Here is a 21,162-nt window from a genome sequence, read left to right as displayed (position 1 = left end):
GTACTCAAGATACAGGCAGCTTGCACAAGGATGTTCATGACTTTTCCTTGTACTGGCAGGGCTCTTTCTGTATGAAATACTCTGATTGTTAAAAATTACCCTCTGCTGCATTGGTTTTTCAGTACAATTTTACAGTGCCTGATTACTCATGCTAGCTTCTGTGGGGATACAACTTGTTTCTCCCAGCTTCTGACTTCCTGGGTGGATCTACACAGGAGGCCGACTGTGCAGTAGCCAAATAATACTACGCAGTAGTGCGACACAGCACCAACAGTGCTAGTATGTTATTGTGCAGAATTATTAGGCTACTGTGCAGCAGCAGCATAGAAAATCAGGGCTGGAAGGGATGTCAGGAGGTCATCTAGTCCAATGCCCTGTTCAGAGCAGGACCATCCCCAACTAGACCATCCCAGACAAAGCTTTGTCTAGCCAGGTTTTGAAAACCTTCAGGGATGGAGCTTCCACCACCTCTCTGGGTGACCTGTTTCAGTGTTTTATGACCCAGTGAGAAAATTCTTCTTAATATCTAACCTAAAATTTATTTTGCTACAACTTAAGACCACTGCTCCTTTTTCTGTCATCTGCCAACACTGAAAACAGTCTAGCTAAGACCTCCTTCGAACCCCATTTCAAATAGTTGAAGGCTGCTATTAAGTCCCCGCTTATGCTCCTCTTCTTTAGGCTAAATAAGCCCAGTTCCCTCAGTCTTCCCTCATAAGTCATATCCCCCACCACTCCCCCCATTGTTGTTGCCTTCCGCTGAACTCTCTTCTATTTGCTCACTTCCTTTTTTTTCAGGGGGCCTGCAAAACTCAACACAGTACTCCAGATGTGGCCTCCCCAGTGCTGAATAGGGGGGAAGAATCACTTCCCTGCACCTACTGGCAACACACCTACTAATGCAGCCCAGTATGACATTAGCCCTCTTGGCACCAAGGGCACACTGCTGGCGCATATTCAGCTTATTGTCCACTGTAACCCCCTTACATCTTTTTCTGCAGAGCTGCTGCCCAGCCAGCCTACGTCCTTTGAAACCTAGCCTGTACCGGTGCATGGGATTGTTCTGTTCTAAGCGCAGGACTTTGCACTTGTCCTTGTTGAACCCCATGAGATTCCTTTTGACTGAATCCTCCAATTTGTCTAGGTCACACTGAATCCTAGCCCTATCCTCCAGCATATCTACTGCTCCCCCACACTTGGTGTCATCTGCAGACTCGCTGAGGGTGCACAGCATCTCATCTTCCAGGTCGTTGGTGAAGACATTGAAGAAAGCTGGCCCCAGGACCAAGCCCTGAGGCACTCCACATGATACCAGCTGCCCACTAGACATCGAGCCATTGATTAGTACCCTCTGAGCCCCAGCTCCAGGCAGTTGTCCATCCACCTTACAGTCCATTCATCCAGCCCATACTTCCTTAGCTTGCCTGTGAGACTGCTGTGGGAAACTGTATCAAAAGCCTTGCTAAAATCAAGGTACACCACATCCACCAGTCTCCCTGCATCCACAGAGCCAGTCACTCCTCATAGAAGGTGAACCAGGTTGGTCAGGCATGACTTGCCCTGGTGAATCCATGCTGACTGTTCCTAATCACCTTTCTCCTCCAATGTTTAGAAATGGATTCCTTGAGGATCTGCTCCATGATTTTTGCAGGGACTAAAGTGAGGCTGACTGGTCTATAGTTCCCTGGATCCTCCTTCTTCCCTTTCTTAAATATGGGCACTATGTTTGCCCTTTTCCAATCATCTGGGACCACTCCTGATTGCCCTGAGTTTTCAAAGAATGATGGCCAATGGCTCTGCAATCACATCAGCCAACCTACCTCAGCACCCTCAGGTGCATCCCATCTGGCCCCATAGACTTGTACACATCCAGCTTTTCTAAGTAGTCCCTAACCTGTTCTTTCACCACTGTTGGTTGCTCACCTCCTCCCCAAACTGGGTGCTCCAGTGCAGGAGTCTGGGAGCTGACCTTGCCTGTGAAGGCTGAGGCAAAAAAGACATTGAGCACTTCAGCTTTTCTGCATCCCCTGTCACAAGGTTGCCTCCCCCATTCAGTAAGGGACCCACACTTTCCCTGATCCTCCTCTTGCTACTGACATACTTGTAGAAACCCTTCTTGTTACCCTTCACATCCCTTGCTAGCTGCAACTCCAATTGCACTTTGGCCTTCCTGACTTCATCCCTGCATCTGAGCAATGCTCTTATATTCTTCCCTAGTTATTTGTCCAAGTTTCTACTTCTTATAAGCTTCCTTTTTCTGATTTAGTTTACTGAAGAGTTCCCTGCGAAGCCAAGCTGGTCTTCTGCCATACTTGCTAGTCTTCCTGCGCATCGGGATGGTTTGTTCCTGCACTCTCAGTAAGGCTTCTTTAAAGTACAGCCAGATCTCCTGGACTCCTCTCCTCCTTAGTCTGGCTTCCCAGGGGATCCTGCCCATGAGTTCCCTGAGCAAGTCAAAGTCTGCTTTTCTGAGTCCAGGGTCCTTACTCTGCTGCTCTCCATCCTTCCTTTCCTCAGGATCCTGAACTCAATCATCTTGTGGTCACTGCTGCCCAAGTTGCCATCCACTACTACATTCCCCACCAATTCATCCCTGTTTGTGAGCAGCAGGTCAAGAAGAGCATGGCCCCTAGTTGCCTGCTCCAGCACTTGCACCAGGAAGTTGTCCCAAAACTCTCCAAAACTTCTTGGATTGCCTGCACATGCTGTATTGCCCTCCCAGCAGATGTCAGGGTGATTGAAGTCCCCCATGAGAACCAGGGCCTGTGATCTGGAAACTTCCGCTAGCTGTTTGAAGAAAGCCTCATCCACCACTTTCTCCTGGTCTGGTGGTCTATAGCAGACTTTCACCATGACATCACCCTTGTTGCTCTTCCCTCCTCCAACCCAGCCAAATCCCTGACCCTGAACAGCCGTGTTAACCTGCAGGTACACCTGCTTCTGCCCAGATCTTCAACAGGCCTATCTCCAGTTTCATACTGGAGCTCTGAGCAATCATATGGCTCTTTTACATAAAGTGCAACTCCTCCTCCTCTTCTCTTCCTGCCTGTCCTTCCTGAACAGTTTGTACCCTATCCATGACAGTGCTCCAGTCATGCGAGCTCCCACCAAGTCTCTGTTATTCCAATCATGTTAGTTCTGTGACTGTGCAAGGACTTCCAATTCTTCCTGCTTGTTTCCCAGGCTCTGTGCATTCGTGTACAGGCACCTGAGGTAACTAGTTGATTGCCCTGATTTCTCAGGAAGTATGAGAAAACCTCCCCTGTTGTCCCTTCCTGCTTGCTCTTTCTTCAGGTCTTAGCTTCCCCATTACCTCAGGGCTTTGGTCTCCATTCCCCAGTGAACCTAGTTTAAAGCCCTCCTCACTAGGTTAGTGAGTCTGTCTGTGAAGATGCTCTTTCCTCTCTTGTCAGGTGGATCCCATCTCTTCCCAGCAATCCTTCTTCTTGGAAGAACATCCCATGGTGAAGAAGCCAAATCCCTGCTGGCAACACCACCTGTGCAGCCAGGTGTTGATCTGCAGGATGCACATCTGCTTCTGCCCAGGCCCTTTCCCTTGACCAGAAGGATCAAAGAAACACAACCTGAGCCCAGACCCCCTCACCCTTGCACCCAGAGCCCTGTAGTCACTTTTGATATGCTTAGGGTCTCCCCTGGAAGTATCATTGGTGCCCACATGGATGAGCAGCATGGGGTAATAGTCAGAGGGCTGGATGAGCCTTGGTAGTCTCTCCATGACATCTCAGATCCAGGCTCTGGGTAAGCAGCAGACCTCCTGAGACAACAGGTCAGGTCAGCAGATGGCTCCTCTATCCCCCGCAGAAGGGAGTCTCCAACCACTACCACCCATCGCTTCTTCTTGGTGGTGGTCATCTCAATCCTTCCCACCTTGGTGAGGCCTGGCCTCTCTTCCTCTGCCAATGGAACATGCTCCTCCCTCTCTGCTGCATATCTGTTCTCCAGATGAATGACTGCAGGCTGGAGGTGAAGATCTCTGCTTGCTGCCAGAAGTCACAAGCCTCCAGCTTCCACCCTTTGGGTGTCCATGTCCTCTCTCTTCTCTAGCTGCTGCACCTGGCATTTCTTCCTCCACAGTCCCAGAAGGTCTCCTCCAGCATTAAATCAATGAACTTCTCATGGCAAAGGATGCTTTGGAGCCTTGCCACCTCCTCCTGTAGTTCTCTTGCCTGTTCCCTGAGAGACACTACCAGGAGGCACTGCTCACACCACAGGCACTCCCCTGACCTGGCCATCACTGAAAAAACCTGCCCACAGTCCCCAAGTGCCAAACCTGGACCTGGGTGGAAGCCTCCATGGTGAGCAGTCTGCCTGAACAGAAGCTCACAGGTGCAAGCAGAGGCAGTGGAAGTGGCATTTGGCATTGTGATGTCCTCCAGCCATTTCCCTGGGTCTCCTAATCTGCCTATGTTCAGTGCACATAAACCAGTTTGAAAATTGCTGAAACGGGTTTGAGATAAACTTGGTTGAATGTAGTATCAGACTTAACTGATTTGGGTCAAACCGGTTTATGCAATGTCTGTCTCTGGTTTAAGTTAAATCAGAGTCCCCCAGCATCCCAGTGCTCCAGAGGGCTGGGCTGGCTCCTCCTTTCTGCTCCTTGGCTGCAGCTCTGGCAGAGACTTCATATACAGCAGGGTCTGACTGGCTTCCTCCTGCTCCCCATGCTCCTCCGCACCACTCCCTGATCAAGCAGGGATTCCCCACTCCCCTCTGCCTGACACAGACCCCTCTCAGCATTAGTTAGCATACCACATGCTGGCTGCAAGTCTGTGCTGTGGGAGATGTGACAAAGGTAGACAGACAGTGTCAGCTTAGTGCTCTTTGGAGCTAATCAACAGATAGCTGGTAATGTCCATTCCTTGGAAAAAGTTGTTTAAGAGCTTGAACTAATAAGAGAGGCTTTGTTCTGTTTGATGGGGTGATAAGTACTAACAATTCCCTGCTGGCTCCCGTGCAAGTTGGGGGGACCTCTCCCTAATCAGAGCATCCTGCTGAAGCCTAGCCATGCTCCCCTCAGCTCAGCACTGTGGATGGGGAAGGGAAGGCTGCTTTAATGCCCTCCCAGCTTCTAGCCTAAGCCACTGCAGGCATGTGCCTGCATTTCAGGAATGAAAAGGGAATTTTTATCCACCTCCAAATCAGTTCAAGCTTTGCAGGTTAGATTAAACTGCAAAGATTGAATCAATTCAGGCTCATACTTTTTGAATATCTGACCCTAGACTCTGAAAACCAGTGCACAACATCCAAGTGCCTGACTCTAGAGGTAGGTGGCAGGGGGTAGGGGCAGGCTCTTAAGGGAAAGTAGTTGTTTTCCTGTTTTGCAGCTCTTGACCTATCAGCCAAAATTGTCACCAAGGTTTCCAAGTATGGGGTTGGCATTTTGGCTTATCAGGATGGAGATTCCATTGTGCTAAACACTGTACACACTCAGGTAGATGTGTCTCCTGCCTTGAGGAGTTTATTATAATGATCTGGGTTGGACCGAGGCACTATTCTAGAGAGGAAGGGTTCCACAATCATATTTCCATTGCCCAAGGTGTTCAGACCTCCAGCTTAAAGAGTTACTATCAAGGGCATATTTGACTGATTTTGATTTTATATCTTTATACAGGTGTGTGGGTACTTTTTCAAAAACCAACCACATCCTGATCTTAAAAACAAAATATTAGTATGGCAGCAGTCCAGTGGCTTTTAGTAATTCTATAATGTCAAACAATAACAAACCTACTCAACAATAACAAATTAGTCTGGGCTCATGATGGAGGAGGTAAAACCCAGCTAAGAGACACATTTCAGAATCTGGCTTTGAACAGGCTATTTTTAACTGCAGGGATCAAATGGGTACAGATACATAACTCAAAAGCACTATGGTGTATCAAAGAGAAATTCAGTTCACGGTAAATAGAGGCACAAGATTTAAATTTCATCTTCAAGAGAATTATACGTCCTAGAAAGAGTAATCTCAACAGTTTGGCCCTCCCAGCTTTCTCATGGGAATAGCCAGAATCTGCTGCTAGACAGTTTCTGTATTGCTACCAGCATTTTGCTGCTTGTCAGTAATTGCTTTGCCAGCCGACTAGTTGCTTCAGAGGGTTTTGAAGCTAAGACTCACTGCTTGGTTCATTACTGCAGAAGGAACTTACCCTCTCTCTTGAAAAAAAAAAAAGCTTGCAGAGATTGTACTTAGTAATGTACTCAAATGTGCAGGATAACCCTTCTTAGCTAAAGAGCGGTGTCATTCTTTGGATATTTGCTGGGTTTTTGGTTGTAGCCATGTTGGTCTAAGGACATAGGCAGGCACAGTACTTTGGGTAGATGTCATAGCTTTTATTAGCCCAACTGAGTAGTTGGAAAAAAGTTCTTAGCAAGCTTTCAGGTGCAATCGCCCATCTTCAGGCACCCTTCTCTCATTCCTTGGAGTCTCAGAACAGCAGAGGCCTGAAAGAGGGTGATTGCACCCGACAGCTTGCTGAGAACTTTTTCCCAACTACTCAGGTGGTCTAAAAGATATCACATCTACCCAAAGAACCTCGCCATTCTTTGGATACACATTTTTGGTTGATAAGAGGACCTGTGAGAAATCTCCGAAAGTGCTTAACTCGCAAGCTACTGAGTGCAATGATCATGAGACCTGCCCAGCCAGCACTGCATGTTCCCAGTGTCTGGACCACAGGGACGAGAACGCCATCTGACACTAGCGGGTGCTGCTGCTTTAACTCTAGATGGCATTTTCATAACAACGTTCCAAGCTTGGGGCAGAAGAAAGTCCAGACTTCAACCATGACGCCAAGCCCAGTCTTACATTTTTGCTGCACTCAGAGTTGAGAGATCTAGCATCTGGGGAAGAGCACGGCTAAGCAAGCCGTGTTAATCACAGTCTGCAACTTCCCTGCTGCCAGACATAGTCCCTGCTGCAGTCTAGTCAGCATACAAGGGTTTCCAAGCTTCATGCAGACACCGTGTGGGAAGCAGATGCCCACAAAGCACTCAGCACCTATATAGCTCAGCAAGAGCAGCTTTATGAATTGCAGTTTGGGTAGAATTGTGGAAGAGTTATATGGAAATTATAGGTAAACTGAGGCAAAGGCAATCTGAAGCCTTGTGATTCACCTCAGGCTGCATGCTGGCAACATGGCAAGAGATGGGAACTGAATCAGAAGTGGTGATTCGTGGGCCTGGAGCCCACTGGGGTGGCTTGCAGCAATGCTACTCTGGTTTGGAGCATGTACCTGAGGAAAGATCCAAGCTCTCCCTTGGGCTCCAAGCCTGTGACTTCACTGATTTCAGGGGAGTTATTCCTGATTCACCTCAACATGACTGACATGAGATTGCAGGTCTTATACCTTTTTCAGGGTGGCAGAGCGAGGAGAAGAGCCTACTGCTCCTGTGCCTTACGCCAATACTTTCTCCACCAGATCACACTGGCTGGGACACGGGCACCTTCATTAGAACAGCAGATACCGTCCTGTGCTATTGAAGGACATCTCTAGGAAATAACTCACTTCCTTACCTTGATTGGCCACACACAGCAGGAAGGAAACTCAGCAATTTACCACAGGGAGGGATTCTGTTTCTTATTTCAGATTTCTGTTTCTCTGTTCCTTATTTATTAGCTAATTCCTTTTACTGCTTCAGGAAAACTGCAGCAACACACCTCAGCTGGGAGTAAGAGGATCTCTGCTCTTTGGAGCATTAGTCGAAAGAAAGCTCCTTACAAATCCTAAAACCCTTCGGTTTGCCTAGACCTGACCCTCCCTGCCTCACTGTAAATTAGCCATCATAAGAGAGTCCAAGCAATGCAGCTGCTGTTCTCACCCAGACTCATCATTATCTCCTTAACAAGGTACAGGGAAGCAAACTGATGAGAGTCTACCTCATCTCGATTTTCTGCACATCTGCTGGAGGCTGCTACCCCTGGCACTGCTGAGCCTGTTTGACTAGAGGGAGGCTTTAAAGATTAACTTGTAAGGATGCTAAAACACATCAGATCTGCAAGTTGTATCCATTACTTTGCAATCTGCTCCAGTGCTGCGTTCCTCCTTATAAACATCACTGAGCAAAAACACATTTTGCCTTAAGATTTTCTTTATATGCATCACATTTGTGAATTGGTCATCAAGAATCTGCATATTAACATCTGCTGCAGACCGAGATTCTTGTCATCTCAGTTTCAATAAGTGGGAAAGGAATGATACTTCATCGTTATGTGAGTCTCTCTTCAGTTGCCTGCATAGGTCAGTATAACCAACCTAGCATACACCTGTTATTTCTATAGTGCCAACAATGTATTATCTGGATTCATTTCCTATTAGATCCAGCTATTCTAGCTGATACGCTATTTGACCTTCTCAGCTGGTTCAGCACTTGGTAATTAAGAGTTTATTACATGCAAGTTTGACACAGTCTAGGCATTTACATGTTGTGTTTTCTTGGGTGAGGCAGAATTTACTCCACCTGTTTTACCCAGCAGGATCTTGAGGGATCAGTTGACTTGTGTTCAGTAGCATGAGGTCATCTAATGTCTGCAGATATCAAGGTGCATCAATATATCGATCGGGCCATGAAGATTTAGTGAACTGTGTTGCCTGGAGGTTTAGTGGTTCAAGCTTAGGATCTGAAACCAGGGGTTCATATCCCAGCTATGACATTTGGGGGGGAGACGGCATACAGCCAATTCATGGAACTTAGAGTATGTTAAACCCCTGTGTAGCTCCTCTCATTCAGGAGTAAAGTGGCCTCAGTTTACTGTAGCTTACTCCTCTTTGGACTTTCTGGGCACTGGTAGTGGATTTTTTTCCACCTCCCCAGCACTGGCTTTCAGGGGCATCTGCACTGAGTTATGTACTGGAGCCTGATGCCTCCTCAAGGGGGCTGAGGAATAGAGGAGCAGCTGTCTCCTCCTGCCCTGCTCTTCACTAGGCAGCTGCTAACTGGATGTAAGGAGAGCAAAATCTGATCTGCAAACTCTTGTTTTGTTTTCATCCATAGGGCAAGGGCTGTTCCTGCTGGCTGGCAGGGAAGGATAGTCCTTGTGGTGAAGGTAGCACTTTTGAGTGGCTGGCTCATTTCTAAGGGTCAATATGCAGCTTTCATTTCATGCCCTGACTTCTTTGTGCTTGAGCTGGTCCCAGTGAAAGGCCACTGCCAGCTGGTTTCAGTGCAATGCCTGAGCTGTGCTCCGGCTGGAGTCTCTTTTGCACATTTCGGTATAAGCAACATTGAAACATGCAGGGGAATACTCAACTGGCCTGTTTTGGGTACGTTGCAGAGGCTCTGAAACAATGGGAGTTACCAAAGGGGTATATGGGAGTACTTTAAAAACTTGTTCTGAATACTGCCAGTCTAAGCCAGTGGTGCTCAAGGTTTTGGGCCCATAGGCTAGATGAATGGCACAGGACAAGTCTGTGGGTTGGATTGGGTCCTGCACTGCCCCTATGCATTTGGATCAGGCCCTGTATGCTGGGATCGGGCCCCATGCTACCCCTGCCTGGCCTGCATGCTGGGATCAGGCTCTGCGGCCCTGTGCTACCCCCACTTGGCCCCATGTGCTGAGATCGGGTCCCATACCACCCTGCGTGCCTGATCTAGCGGGCAGGGCCATGGCCTGCAGGGCTCTCCATAGACTTGTGAGAGGCTGGGGTCTGCCAGAGGACATGGGTCTGGGGGCTGAGCACCTAGGGTGCCATTATAGAGGGCAGTCCAGTTGTCCTGTGTCCTCTATTGATCTGAAACCGGATATAAAGGCGTTGGGTTTCATATCAATTGAGAACAGAGGACAGAATAGCAGAAAACCGGAAAGTCCTCTATGATGGCCACCCTATCTATAAGAGGTTGGTGGTGTGCAGCCTAGAGCCACACTGCCTCCCCATTGAGATGGCAGTGCCTCGTCCTTTGGAAAAATCCCCCATCACGTCTTTGATGTTATGGAAGATAGATGTCCAAAGTGAGATGTGCTGCTTTTCTCATCCAGGCTTGCCGTGGTTTCTCCTGCTTCTCAGGTTAAGTTTGTCTTCTTTGTTTCCTCCCAGCATTCCCTTGGCAGGATGTTTCAGGCCCCCCGTCACAGGGGCTTTCCCTCAAATAAGCACTAGCCACCAGGATTTCCCGGACCACCCTCCTCTCACGAGCTGAACTCTCCAGGCACTTCTGTCCTTTCTGGTTTGAAATGTTCCTGCTGTTTTCTTCCACTCTGCATCTGAGAGTCTGCCAAACACCTGGGTCTTGTGTAGCCTGCTCTGACAGTACTGTAAGTGCACCAGCTCCTGCCTAAATAGAAAAGCCTCAGGAAAGGACTGTGTGACCAGGGGGTACTTTGTCCTTCGTTTTAGAAGTTATATTCAAGCCCACTGTGTGCTAACGGCTGAGCTTTACCTATGCACAGAAAGGTGACTGCTGATAGACCGCCATGGAGAAAGCTCCAGCGGGAGAATCCTTATGAAGACTTCTCCCTCCTCCATGCCATACTTGCTCTCTCTCTCACACACACACAATTTTTCACAGGAATGACTGGGCCCTGTTCAGACAGTGACTTGTAGCTTTTTTTAGGGGACATAAGGTTGTTTTTAGTTTGGAGAGACTTACTGAGAAGGATGTGTTTAGGTGCTTTTACTATCTCAGTAACTGGATTGGGGTGGAACAGCTGGCTAGAAAAAGAAGGCAGATAAAATGCCAGCTGACTCAGACTAAACACAGAGGATTTGACCCTCCTTTCACTCATAGCAGAATAAATCAAGAATAATCTTAGCAAAGTCACCAGTGTGAGCAGTGAGTCAGTGCCTCTAAATTCATTTTGAAAAGGAAGCTGGACCAACACATAAGAATAGAGTCAACGGAGCTTATTTTGCACAGTGTTGAGAAGTGGCTTGGATGTGAGCAGCAGACATTCGGTACCTCTCAGGATTTGTCTCTTCCTGTAAAACAGATCACATGCAGCATGTTAGCACACACACCCCAAGAAGGATCAAAATAATTTTACGCAGCTAGAGACCCAGGATATAAGTCACCATCCTGCTTAAAAAATCCTGCAGGATGGGCAACAACAGATTTAAACGAACGAGAAAAATCCCTCTTAGTGCCTTCTGGAAGGGGTTTAACAGTAAACAGAGGTGTAAGCAAGCCACCACAACTGCCCTAAGCAAGTGTTTAAGGATGCACTGGTCTGTGTAAGTTAGATGCCATAAACAACACCCAAGCTATTTTGGCTGAGCCACCCTGGAGCTTTTATCTGAGAAAACTAAGCATGCAACAAAAGCAAAGGGCAAAGACCTTGAAAATTACACCCAGCCTCTTGATTCCCAAGATAAAGCAATTGTTTATTCATATTATTGTAGGACTTAGTGCACGATTAGGGCTCCGTTGTGCTAGGCACTGTACAAACACAGAGTAAGAGACAGTCCCTGCTCACAATCTAAACAAACAAAACAGACAAAGGATAGAGGAAAGGAAGTGTCCTTATCCACGTTTCACAAAAGCTGGTGAGATGAAGTAACTTGCCTAGGGTCAAAAGGGACACCTGTAGCAGAGCCAGTGAAGAGCCTCCCACCTCCTGAGCCTTCTTCCAGGGCTTTAACCATGAGACAATCTTTAAAACTCCCGTCTGATAGGCCTATTTGCTGAAAGGGATATTATGGTGTTCCTAGTGAGAGGGACACCACAGGTCCTACAGAGCTACGCATTTCAAGCACCCTACCTATATGGAGTGAGCATCCTCCATCAGAAGAACCACAACAAAAGTCAGGCCCTGGGGCCCAGCAGAACCATCACTTCATGCTCCTAAACGTGCAGGGTGAGGACAGAATTCAGAGCAGCTGTGATAGTGGGAAACTAGGCCATGTGTAGCCAAAATGAGGGGCACGTGTGCACAACACTTTCAAGCAGGTTAAATGCTTTTGCACCGCTTTAATGGTGTTGGTGTTTGCACGCATCAGCAGCGTATTGTGCAGTAATTCCAGCCGCTGTAGCAAATTCGGCAACATAATGTGCCTTAAATGACTTGGGGTGCAGCAAACTAAAACTCCTCCTACAGCCGTGGAGCGAAGCACCAGGCTCCGTGCAGCTCAGGGGCTCTGCAGGAAGCCCATGCAGGCAGCCTGGCAGCAGCCCAGGAAGGCAGGCTTCATCTTTTTTCCCTGGAGCCTGCCTGCGCTGTGCAGGGGCCTGATGCTTCCCTCTGGGGCTACAGTGCCCCCCGGGACCACCCAAGCTGGGTGCTTGCAGGAGGGGGCTGTCGGGGGGGCGCCCCTGCTGCGGCGAGAAGCACCAGCTCACTCCTCCCTCTCCTCCCAGGGACTGCTTCACCCACCAGCAACTCACCCCCCGCACTGTCAGAGAGCAGGTAAGTTCGGCTGTGTGCACAACACAGGGGCTTAAAGGGCCCTAAATTGAAGCAGTGTGTTTAAAAACCCACCACTTCCATTTAGGGCCCCCCATTCCATCTACACACAACCCCAGTGACTAAGTCTTTGCTGCTCAAACCATGTCTGAATCTGGTCTTAGAAGTGTCTGCCAGTGGTAACCATCAAGACATTTAATTTGAAAAAAAAAATCAAAGGTATAGCTAAATTAAGCACACATAAAATGTCATTCACCATGGATCTTAGTGCTGGCACCCAAATTCCTCTCAGGCAACTGGTTAAAGCATGAGAAAGAGAAACAGGAGATTGAAACTCTTGCTGCAGCTTTCAACTGAAGTTGAGTATGCAGCCATTCAAAGAAGGCTGGTGCTCATCTCCCTGAGGCATCTTTGAAAATCTCAGCCTTTATTCCTGACACTGAACCTGTTCAGCCTCCACAAGAGAAGGCTGAAGGGGGATCTAGTGGCCTGTTACAAACTAGTCAGGGGGGATCAGCAGGCACTGGGGGAGTCCCTGTTCCCCCCCGAGCACCGCCAGGAGTGACCAGGAATAACGGTCACAAGCTGGCAGAGGGTAGGTTTAGGTTAGATATCAGGAGGCGCTACTTCACTGTCAGGGCGGCTAGGGTCTGGAACCAACTTCCAAGGAAAGTGGTGCTGGCTCTTACCCTAGGGGTCTTTAAGAGGAGTCCGGATGTACGCCTTGCCGGGGTTGTTTGATGCCAGTACTCTTTCCTGCCATGGCAGGGGGTCGGACTCGATGATCTGCTCAGGTCCTTTCTGACCCTAGAAACTATGAAACTATGAATAAGTGCGATTCAGACCAGTGCTTCAATAGGGGCCAGGTCATAGAAGCAGTTCAGACCCAGGGAATTCTGTCCCCCAGCAGGATTCCCCAATAGTCAGATAGTGGGTCAGGGCTAGTAATGTAAATGTTTAGTCCCAGATTAGGCCAGATGGCAAGGGAGGGAGAAGGCAGAAGGCAACTCATAGCCCTTTTCACAGGCACAGCATCCTGGGGTTCCCTGCAATCACAGCAGACATTGAATTAATGGGACTAGGCTCTGGGTGGGTTGGGACTGTCTCCTCTCTGCATTGGAAAGATGAGTAGGCCACAAGGATGCTCTCAATTAATTGTCCTGGGAGGTATCAAGCAGGTGGGGATATGCCAGGAGCAATATCCCCCAGGAGAACAGGTTCATTTTTATGCAACACTGTTATTGCTAGGACCAAAATTGCTACCGTTGCTTTGGCTTGTTTACTGTTAAAATAGTACTGTTTGGGTTAAATACCCATTGCACAACTGTGCTTTGGATAACCTTTGTTGTGAGTGTACCCACTGCAGCACTTCACACAACAACATTTGAGGGTCATCCAGCTTCCCAGTGCCTTCAGCCAGGGTTTTTCATGCAACTTATTTTTAAGATAAGGAGTTTTCTCTCATCCCCAAAGGGAACAAAAAGTCACAATCTCAAAAATGTTTACATATGGGTGGATCTAGTATTTTGAAAAAAGAGGTGCTGATGGTGTGTTGTATCATCACATGTAAAACAGCACATATTTTTCTCCAGTGAAAAATAAACTAGAAGCTTTACTAATACACTAGGGGCCTAGGGCTGTATTGTTCAGTTTAAAATTGAAGCAAAAGCAAATATAAACTGTGCTGGAATGAATTTAAAGCAATCTGCAGGGCTGTGGAGAAGCTTTATTACCAGGAGCAACCAACAGGCAGTAAAGTTGCAGAACAAAGAATAGCTTGATTGGTGGAACATCAAAATCATTAACAGGAAGAAAGGGTCATTAACACCCATGGAAGGAAGAGTTTAGCAGGGATCAGGTAGAGTATAATGAGCCATAAAGTCAAGTGACTCCCTCAGCACTGCCCAATTGAAATGCCGCTGCTGCCAGGTGGTTGGTTTTAAACTTTCCGTGCTGCAGGAATCAAAGGGGGTTGCAAGTGCAGCACTCCCTCCTCCCCCCCTCCCCCCCGCCCCCCATCTGCCACTGTGTCTACAAACCAAAAATAAGATAGAGACAAGAAAAGAAAAAAGAATGGTTCAAGTAGATCACAATATTTCCCAGCTACTTGTGTTTATTTCTTTCTTGATGACTAACTTTTAAAATAAAACACATAAAATATTGGAGCTGAAACATTTATCAGACCCAGCCATTCCCAGCAAATTGTGGGGGGCGGTTTCTGAATCAGCATTTTCTGAGAAAAAGAAATGTAAAACATCCTAATACACTCTTCTGCCAACCTTGTCTAGCAGCAATTCAGCTAGACAAGTACTGCTAGACATTGCTGCCCCTGCATGCCTTCCCTCGCCCAGCACTGAAGGGACAAGTGCAGCATGATAAGGGTCTTACACAAGTATTTGTGTTTCCCAGTTAGGTTTGCATTTCTCCCCTCATCCCTACCAGCACTCCATGACTCTTTGCTGGAATATGCCTGTTTTCTGCCCTACTGCTGTGCTTCCAAGTGGGCTTTTTGGTTCTTTGCATTTGTTCTGCCATCTCCTAGCCCTCCCACACTGTGTGAACCTGTCAATAAGATGAGTACAGAAAACCGAGAGCACAGAATGGAAATAAAGCTTGTGCATCAGCCTGCCCGCCCCCCCACCTCAGCTTCAGGTCAACACCCTATGAGCCTGTTATCACTTCAGAGTTTACAGGAAGAAAAATTACAGAAGAGGCTACCAGGACTGCAGGCAACTGGATGAGGAGGAATCCAGGGGGCTGGAGACTCTTGCATGTTTATTTCTGCAAGACGCAGCTCTAGGACAGTGTTTCTCTTTTCTGCGATAGGACATGGACTGGTTGGTGAGTAGGGTACAAGCTTAGAAAGAGGTTACCTTTAACCAAATCAGGTACTGTCAGCTGGGCAGTCCTTAAAGGAGTGCAGGCTTCTAAGCTCCATTTTAAGGCAGATACTTGCATATCAAAGAGAGGAAATCAGTTCCTGGTACAAGACAAACTGTGAAAAGTGGTGTATATTCTACTCGTATTCTGCCCTGCTGTGGTCACAGAGCTTTGTAATCTGGACTCGTAGGGGTGAGTTCTCCTGGGTCATAGCTTTGGTCCATTCAGTTTCTGGAAGCAGATCTGGATGCCAGGGATCCTAAAAAAATGGAGAACATTTCTAACAACAAATCTAACAAATGATCTAACATTTCTAAAAACAGATCTTCTGGGTGCCTAGCCTGTGTATTAGGCAGAAGCCCATTCCTTCATCACAAAGAATAATGTACATATAACTTCTCCATCAAACTAGTCAGGTAGTTCAGGCAGGAGTTTGGAAAGGTGCTACATATTGGAGGGCATGAGTGATACCTTGTCAAGAATCACATGACAGATTTAAGTAGCTTTCCAATAGTGCCATTGAGAACTGCTTCTAGAGACATTTGTTTTATATAGACTGCATCAATCCTTGCTTAGGTCTTGGACCTGGCACTGGGCAGCTGGCCCACAAGGCCACGCTGCCTACAATGGATGTCAAACCCAGGGTCTGCATCTTGGACCCCATGAGCTAGGAGCAGCAACTGGGGAAACTGAGAGATCGCAGGATTGGAGCCCATTTACAATACATTGATCCATATCCAGAAAGAGGAACTGGGACAGGTAGTAACAGCCTGTTCCTATCAAAGCTATGTTCTCCCATCCCTGTTCTCCAGTAACTCTCATTACAGTGACCAGGAACAATAAAGGAAACTTTGGGAGCGTGAGTCCTCTTACTCTTACAGTAGCTAGAAGTTACAATTTCTTACTTGTGGCTGCCTAGCTCTCTCAGGGGAGTGATATTCAGCAGTTTAAAAGGGCAAAATTTCTGTCTGGGAAAGCTATGGGGGGACTCTAAAACAAGAATGAGAGAGCATTTTTTCACTGCCTTTACTCTCCTTACTAGGAAATGAACAGGCCCTCGTTTATGGACAAGTCCTGTTTCAAGACCTGTACCAAAGATGTAATAATCAGCTCTTGGGTCTTGAGAGCCCCTAATCCTCATGCATTCAAAAGCACAATATTTCCAGATGAAGAACTGGGGGTAAAGATTTCTTAACCATCAAAGCTGTCCTAGTGTAACCCTGTGGACTTCCTAGATCAAGGTGTTTCCCTGCAGTGCTGGGACATGGACTGAGCTCTCCAGGGCTGGAATATGCACAAAGGTGGACTATTACGAGCTGATAGGATTTCTGACCCTGCAGTGCTTACCTCTTCTATTAAAAGATGAACCGCAAAGGGCTTCTTAACATTTTGGTGTGTGCCTTTTCTGATTTGCCCACAGTGGATAAATAAGGCTGAAAAGCATTATGCTTATTTTTTTATCTGAGAAATATATGGATTGAAGAGTTTTCCATGGCTGTGCAGGAAAACCTCCTTCTCATTGCAGGAGGCAAGCATTTTGTGAGCTTTTTATTACGAATTAATGATTTGCATTGGTGTCACACCTAAAAACCTAATTAGGATGGGGTGCTGTTGGGCTAAGCCAGTGATTCTCAACCTTAGGGTTGCCTTTCAAGGGTGCCATGCAGTGTTAGCACTGTTAGATGTGCAAACACGATTCACATGATCAACCCAGAGATTTCAAATAGGAACCCACAGTGTTAAGAGCACTCTGACCTGTTGTCATCCTTCTGAGTCCTTTGCAACATAAATTTCACTCTATTATTTTTCTGTAGCCAAATAATTAGGGAAGACTAAGAGCTGGCATTTTATGAGGGGGTCTAGCATGACTCAGGTTCAAACCCTTGTGAGATCCTGCCTTGCAGAAGTCAGTGGGAGTTCTGCTTTCACCCTGCGGGCTGGGAAGTTTGGCTTAGACCCTAACACTATGCCTTGGCATTGACAAGAAAAAAGAGGCTATAGGTGAGAGTGGAAGAAAGATGTCAATAATGATTTAAAAAGTGGGAGAGGTGAAGAAGTTGAGAAGGCAGTCAGCAGAAGAAATATGGAGACTGGCAGGGAGAAGAGAGAGGGGGAAGGTGGGGAGAGAAATTCTAATGAGATATGAAGAGGTCGTGTATACTGAATACAAGACACCACTTGCGCCAGCACAGCTTATCCCTGAGGTACAGCACAGGCTTTGCTCTAGCTAGAAAACCACCTTTTTCTTAACAAACAAACAGAATCACCCTTGGAAAAATACAAGGGTTTAAATTACTAGATAACTCAGTCTGTGTTGCTTCCAGAGGAGCAAGGGTTTCAGCTTCATGTATTTTCTGCAGGGCAATAGGGGCCATCAAGGGTCTGCATCCTCCTCCTCCATACACTGACTTCATTTTCGTTTGCCCCAAAAGCCTCCGCCTGTTCTTTTAGGTTGTTAGAGATGCCCTCCCTTCTCAGTGGCCAGCTCCCAGCGGGAGAAGAGCTGTGTGGTCTGATGTTCACAATGCACGAAGGACTTGGAGTATCCGTGCTATCTCGTTTACCTGCTGCATTCACAGCACCGAGATGCCACGAACTGAGCAGTTTGCGGGCCACATCTCTCACCATACTGTTTTGAATATTCCCATTTAAATTCAGCTTTGTGGTATTTAATGTGTTGTTTGGTTTGTCTTTGCTCCGTGGAGTTCAGTAAATACCAACTGCGCCTGGTTCGGGTTTGCCTTGTAGCAAGCCCATGCATTATATTTGTTTCCGAGAGCTGTGCTTCATTTTGGGAAAGAGACCAAGACAACTTCATAATGTAGCAGGTGACACTTTTCTGGAGAGTTTTGAATTCCAGTCATTCTTTAGTCTATTACTAAACAACTTTTTTTTAATTTCCAAAGCTGTCTCATTTCCATGTTCTGGAGGTGGTCTGGGGAGCGAAGATCAATTCAGAGGTACTGGAGCATGAACTGAGACTATTGATTTGTATATTCCTCATTTAACAATTTTTCTGACTTAAGCTTTTTTAAACAAAAACATTTACTCCTTGATGCCACATGTTCCAGTAACAGGCCCTGGGATGCTGCCAGGGCCAGTCTGAGAACATCAACAGTCCACAGCTGGTGAATTTTAACACAATATCTGTAAAATCTGTGATTTATAATGAGATTAAAAGTAAAGCCTGCTTCACCAAAACTTCAAGGTTGGCTAAACAGCACCTGTAATGTATTCTGCTGGCTAAGTTAAATCATCACTATTAGCAACAGTAAAACAAGTTACTGTATTTCTGCCTAAAATCTTCTGCATTTCTGATGTGTAGCAATCTTCCCCTTTTTGTTAGCCCCATAGATAAGTACAAGAAAAGGTCTATTTTGGTGGAACAGTGTATCAGCTTATCTTTTTATTCTTTGGACTCTCTGGGGCGAAATGACCAAAATCCGATTTCCCCATTTCAATTTCAGTCCAGTTCATGTCTTTCCTCCAGGACTTCCATGGCACTATTCTATTGTTTTTGGGTGCAGCGACATTCTTTGCCATCTTATGTGATTATTCAGCCCACTGCCATTTAAGGAAATGATGCTCATTCTCTTTGTTGTAGAGAATATGTTATCTACTTATTTCCTAAGCCGTCACCAGCCAGGATGGCATTGTACTACCTCAGATTTCAGATCTTCTGACACAGAATAGCTGTGGGCTGGGAGGAGGCAGGGAATGCAATTGCATTTCCCACCTCTGTGATTTGCAAATTAACTTCTCCAATCCCATCAGAAGAAATTAAAACCTGTGCTTAGAACAACATCACAGAGTACCTTGTTTTATAACATTCAAAGAGATCTGGAAAAAAGTCCCTTTACAAGTAATGGTCTGTGGATCTCTGGAGATCAGGAACAATATCTTAAAAAAGGAAGGGCAAGTGGAAGAGCAATGTAACTACACAGCAGGAGTTAACAGTTGCAGAGGTGAAGACACAAGGGTCACTCTGTGGAGATGACACTTTCTGCGCTCAGGACACAGAATAAAGATTGAATTTCTTCCCTTGAGATAAACAGTGACTTAGTTTGAATAATTTAGAAAATTAGCTTGTTCTCTAACAAAACTGGTCTATCAAAGTCTCTGCCATTCTCAAATTTGCTATTCAGGCAGCTGTTTGTATATTTACTCAATTTTATGGTTGTTTTTACTTTTCAGGAACTGGGTCCAAAGCCTGTTAAACTTAATGGAAGTTTCCACTTTCTTTTCACTTGCCTTTAGGCCGGGCCTCAAGAAATTGGTAAGTTAATATGAAGAATGTTTTCAAAGGAGGTCACTATCAGTAGTGACATACAGAGGGTATAGGCTCCTCTGCCCAGAATTGTCCAGTGTTCCGTCTGCCTTCTGGAATTGAATCCAGCTGTCCCATGAACCACAGCTGTGTATGGTGCTTGTACCATAAGAAAGACCACAACCAATAGCTCCATTATTTTCCCCTTTAAGTTATGTGACCTAAGCACTGATTCCTTGGTCTCTGTAATTTTTTAACCCTGCATCCTTTATCAGCCCTCAAACCTCTGTAGAGATGTGATGCTCTTGAGAATGATAGTTCAGGGCACCTTGTGAGTGCCACTGAATCCTGCATCCCTGCTCTGTAGCCAGTCTGAAAGATGAAGGATCCATTAGTTGATGTTGAAGGGTTACACTAGACCATGCTTGGTTGAATATCTATTCTGCTTCCACGGTGAAAGCATTGACACATATCATGTAAATGATATAAAAGTCATTCTTTAAGAAAGAAAATGTGGGGATAAAAACCTGGGGCGAAGTCCTGGCTCTGTAGAATCCGGTGGTATCAGCTTTCATTGGGCCAGGTTTTCATCCCTTCCTAAGGACATGCATGGTAACTAGTATTAAAGTGGTGCTTGCTTTTACAGCAGATGGTACACACATGGAAATTATGAAAATATCATACAGAACAGTGATTTACAGGGTGAAATCCCATATTAAAACAAAAAAAGTGAATGCAGCCAAAATCCACTGCTTGCTATTAGCTAAGTTCACCATGTGACAAAGGATACCCATTCCTGCTGCTGGAGCTCCTGCCCTAATGAACCGAGCTATTTCACACAAGGAATACTACTGACAGGCTTCTCTGTGCGAAGAGGTTGAACTAGTGAACTCCCAGGATGCTCTAGTTCTGCCTCCCTCTTGTCCAGCATTACCCAGTTTTGGGGCTGCATTTGCTCTTTAAATGCTTCTCCCGGAGATGCAGCACTTCCCGTCATAGAGAAGTGGGGCTGGAGGGGACCTCGAGAGGTCATCTAGTCCAGCTCTGCCAGAGGTGGGCTCGTCCATATCCAAACCATCCTATGCAAATCACTGTCTAACTTCTTAGCTAAATTACAGTCAACCCTGACACACAACCCAAGATATGACCCCCTAACCTGCCACAGATGAACTGTCAGTACAGTCCAGTCCCGTGGCAAAGCTTCCATTACAGAGGCCCAGAGGGCCATGCGCATGTTAACTAGAGATGAGGGGTATACTCAGCCCAGGAGGCCCAATGTCCTACTGCCTTTCTCCACTGTTATAGCAATGTGTCCCTGGATGTCACTGGTGTAACAGAAACACAATGAAGAGTTGGGCCCACTGGGAGAGAAATATTTCTAAGTGTTGTTACACAGGATGCAACAAGAGCTCCCTTAGCTCCCTTATTCATTCACTCTTTGTATTTTGATATATCCCCCCCCCCTTGGTTTCATTACTGTAGCAGAATGATGTAAAAATGGAAATCCAATCACAGTGATGCTCATGCAGTGGAACAGATGAAATGGAAGGTAAAATGGAGATTAAAGACCTGGAGACATGCAGTGTCCTAAGAGCTGCTGAGTTCTCTCACCTTCCCGTGACCAGGATACTCAGTAGGAGTTAAACTAAGTGTTCAGCACTTT

At 46.5% G+C, this 21,162-nt stretch overlaps 1 protein-coding gene and 1 long non-coding RNA gene across 3 annotated transcripts in view; one reads left to right on the top strand and one right to left on the bottom strand.

Annotated features, from left to right (window-relative positions):
- Positions 1–21,162, top strand: part of LOC149870018 (uncharacterized) — a 44,517-nt gene that overhangs the window by 15,537 nt on the left and 7,818 nt on the right. The window contains exons 3-4 of one of the 2 annotated variants that reach the window (XR_016440668.1): positions 18,139–18,192; positions 19,427–19,508. The gene's annotated coding sequence lies outside the window, so the exon portion shown is untranslated. The remainder of the gene's footprint in view (positions 1–18,138; positions 18,193–19,426; positions 19,509–21,162) is intronic. The other variant, XR_016440669.1, reaches the window with a different exon arrangement.
- LOC149870017 (uncharacterized) overlaps positions 9,605–21,162 on the bottom strand; it is a 124,652-nt gene continuing 113,094 nt past the window's right edge. The window contains exons 5-6 of the long non-coding RNA XR_016440671.1: positions 15,226–15,491; positions 9,605–10,931 (exon numbers count right to left, since the gene is read on the bottom strand). This is a non-coding gene — a long non-coding RNA (uncharacterized LOC149870017). The remainder of the gene's footprint in view (positions 10,932–15,225; positions 15,492–21,162) is intronic.

This window comes from Crocodylus siamensis, chromosome 2 (genome assembly GCF_052110815.1).
Source record: "Crocodylus siamensis isolate JL-2025a chromosome 2, ASM5211081v1, whole genome shotgun sequence".
Classification (NCBI taxonomy): Eukaryota; Metazoa; Chordata; order Crocodylia; family Crocodylidae; genus Crocodylus; species Crocodylus siamensis.
The sequence above is the reverse complement of the archived record's forward strand: the minus strand, read 5'-3'. Positions and strand labels throughout refer to the sequence as shown.